Raw genomic sequence first — 3,633 nt, 5'->3', positions numbered from 1 at the left:
TGGATTTTTCTGAAAAACGTTGATTAAAGGCACAGAAAATGTAAATTTTCAGTTACCACTGACTCTTAAGCTAAGGAAATTACTAACCTTTGGCGGTCATTTTCTCACTAATTTTACCTCTGGAAACAGTTACCCCCACCTCCTTCTTTCGCAAATATCTCGACTTGTATTAAAGATAATGGATATTTTTTTCACCCAAATAAAGACAAGTGATTAAGTTTTAAGATGATACCAATAACTCTACATGCCCAAAAATTGACGAGAGCCTGATTCCACCACGCTGCCTCACATATAATATTTGGGTTTTCCTTCGGCCAAGTCGGCTAACACATTTGTGGGCTAGTTACATAATGCTGTGCTGGTCACTTAAAACACTTCGCACTGGACGGTCTCAAGACTGGAATAAGCCTTTGTGACGAAATACACACAGAGAGAACCAGTCTGACTTGACATTGGGCAAGGAGCTACGAAGGACCCTGAGAAGAGAAATAGAGAGAGTGTGGCGTGCGGGAGGGTGGTAGAGGGAGGGAGAGAGAAAGGAAAGGAGAGAGGAGAGAGAGGAAAGGGGGAGGGGGCTGGGAGGGGGAATGGAGTGGGAGAGGGACAGAATGAAGTAGAGAGAATGAAGCAAAAAGAAAGAGACACACATAGACAGAGAGAACGAGAAAGAGATATAGATAGATAGATAGATAGATAGATAGAGAGAGAGAGAGAGGGGGAGAGAGAGAGAGGGGGAGAGAGAGAGGGAGAGAGAGAGAGAGAGAGAGAGAGAGAGAGAGAGAGAGAGAGAGAGAGAGAGAGAGAGAGAGAGAGAGGTCTTCATTTTCTCCACGCAGAAGTACCCGTTTTTAAAAAGATCTACATCCCGTTATATTAAGCGTAAGACATCTCTTTCACCACGCACATTAAAAAGCAAAGAGAACTGTTTTAGATAAGGGACTATGAAACAAGAGAAAGAAAAACTGCTTCAGAGGGGTAGAGGAACGATCATTGGGTCCCCTCTATAGTGGAGATTACAACTTTGTCTCTTCTTTTTTTTCTTACAGTCTTATTTTCTATGCGATCCATGCCTAATGTGGCCGCTTTCTCACTGATTTGCCCTTAAAACCTCGTATTCTCTATATGCTTTACTTTTAAAAAAAACGTTTTTTCTTCCGCTTGTACGGGGTGGGGGGGGGGGGGGGGAGTCGCGGGGAGACACAGGCGTCTGTCTGCAGCAAGGCGAGTGGTCTGTAGAAGGGACATCCCGAGAGCTCGGAGGGTGTCTGCCACAGATTCACTCCATCATCGCCTTGGTCTTCCTCTGGTTCTCCATCCAGAATATTTAATGTTGTATGCTCTCAGAGCTGGATGGTTTGAGGGCTAGGCGATCATAAATCAGCCAGCGCAGCCCAAGAACTACACACCTTGCTTGTGGGCTGGCACACCAGCCGCTCAGGCTTCGGCCCACAGCAAGCAGTGACCTTCGTAATGATAATAATGATTACAACGGCCACGGCTAGGCGGTCTCTTTCTCCCTCTCCCCTTCTCTCTCTCTCTCTCTCTCTCTCCCTCCTCTCTCTCTCCCTCTCAATCTCTCTCTCTCTCCCTCTCCCTCTCAATCCCCCCCCCCTCTCTCTCTCTCTCTCTCTCTCTCTCTCTCTCTCTCTCTCTCTCTCTCTCTCTCTCTCTCTCTCTCCCTCTCAATCTCTCTCTCTCTCTCCCCCTCTCCCTCTCAATCCCCCCCTCCCCCCCTCTCTCTCTATCTATCTCTCTCTCTCTCAATGGTTTAGCTTCCCTGTGTTTGTGTTCAAACTAATGGACATGTAAAAAAAAAATTCTAGACAGACAAAAACGATGGAAAGACAGAAAGTTGAGTTGAGTTAGAGTTTTACGGAAATGGAGGGCACACACTGATATGTTTTTTTTATCTTGACACCTTTTCATAGGATAAAATGTTTGGTAAGCTAGCAATCCATGCCCGACATTCTGTTTCATCCGAAGGAAATCCATACAAGGTCACTTTTTCTGCACCTTTCTGACTGTCATAGCCAGTTTTGCATCCACCAACTGAGCATTTTCTACCCATTGTTGTTCTTATTCCTTCAGTTTATTTTGAAAGTGTCAGTCACAGTCCAACAGAGTCATAACCACACATGATGAAAGCAATAAATAGGCCTAGAAGAGAAGCATGTAAGCACTGTGAAAGAACAGCAGATATATTAATATACAATGCAGGCCGGGAAAAACACAAAGGAGCTCCCCCATAATTATGATCCGTATACTTTTCCCTACCTAACAAGGGTGGGCCCCTACACGCTCAGAGTCTAGATATATAGATTTATATCTACATGGTCCTTTTAGCCTATTGTTTGTGTTACAAACTAATCTAAATATAAAAGTAGATCTAGGGATAGGATGGAGAGTTAGTTTTTATTGGTTGTTTGCATAGAGAGGCTCTAAGTCAGTGAAGAGTGTGAGGATCAGGAGGGGGGCCTCCACTGTGTAGACATGGATTTTAGACAGATATGAATTAAACTTGCACGGTCAAAACTTCACTGTAGGTTTAATCTAAACACGTACACTGATGGAAGAGATATTTGATATTCACACAATCCAGATGATTTGAAAAAAGCATTGAGTACTATGGTGATGAAGAATCTGAAAATGAACAGTAGGCCTACAGTACAGCCAAACAGCACTTCAAATTTGCGATCTCAAAACTGTTGGTCAATCTTAATTAATTAATTAATTAGTCACCACTTCTGTTCCTCAACACACACACTGATGTAGAAAATATTCACATAATCCAGATGACTTGAAAAGCAAACTGCATTAGGCAGAAATAATCCAATGTCAAAGCATGAGCAAACAACAATTCAAACTGACCGCCGCACCCTGCGTAGGCTTATCACTACTAATGATCTACAAGGTTGTGGGCCTACTACACGGGTGTGTCAGCCCACAAGGAATCTAGGTCAGTAGCGCGCAGGTGGCCTGATTATATGACCGTCTAGTTTGAGGGCATCCCCGTGAGGTGTCCGAACCACTTGACCTTTTGTTTTTCAATGTGTGGTAGGACTGGTGTTGCTCCTACGATGTCCCTTATGTCTTCATTTTTGATTTTGTCTCTTCTTGTTTTGTTGACCGCTCTTCTTAAGCATTTCATCTCGCATGTGACCAGTTTCCTCTCTAGGGCTTTAAATGCTCTATCCCATAATTTGTCGGAAACGTCGAGAAAACAGGCGTCGAGGGAAGATGCAATTGTTCGAAGTGGGTCAGATGTGCTGCTGTTTGGATCGTCATGTTGTTCCTTCGGTGGGGTCTCTTAGATTCCTTCGATCCAACTTTTTTTTAGATTTCATTTCGCCTTGATGCCATTGAATTGTATTTACTATGTTGTGGGCCTACTTGGTGCAGCGGTTACACGCAGTGGGCCTGAGTTCGCTTCCCGTGTGTGTGTGTGTGTGTGTGTGTGTGTGTGTGTGTGTGTGTGTGTGTGTGTATGTGTGTGTGTGTATGTGTGTGTGACAGTCTGATTATATGTGGAGTGAGATTGTACGTGTGTATGTGAGTGGAAGTGAGTGTGTCTGAGGGAATGTCTGGGTTGAGAAGAAGAAGGAGAATTGTGTGTAAGTTCAGTGTGTGTGTGAA

The 3,633-nt window shown here is 44.1% G+C and overlaps 1 long non-coding RNA gene across 1 annotated transcript; it reads right to left on the bottom strand.

Annotated features, from left to right (window-relative positions):
• Window positions 1–1,900: 1,900 nt before the first annotated feature.
• LOC118477305 lies at window positions 1,901–2,990 on the bottom strand. Its single transcript, XR_004858277.1, has 2 exons — window positions 2,563–2,990; window positions 1,901–2,179 (listed from the first exon to the last, which is right to left on the bottom strand). It is a non-coding gene; the product is annotated as an uncharacterized LOC118477305 (long non-coding RNA).
• Between the last annotated feature and the right edge of the window lie 643 nt (window positions 2,991–3,633).

Source organism: Aplysia californica, unplaced genomic scaffold, assembly GCF_000002075.1.
Source record: "Aplysia californica isolate F4 #8 unplaced genomic scaffold, AplCal3.0 scaffold00061, whole genome shotgun sequence".
NCBI lineage: Eukaryota > Metazoa > Mollusca > Gastropoda > Aplysiida > Aplysiidae > Aplysia > Aplysia californica.
The sequence above is the reverse complement of the archived record's forward strand: the minus strand, read 5'-3'. Positions and strand labels throughout refer to the sequence as shown.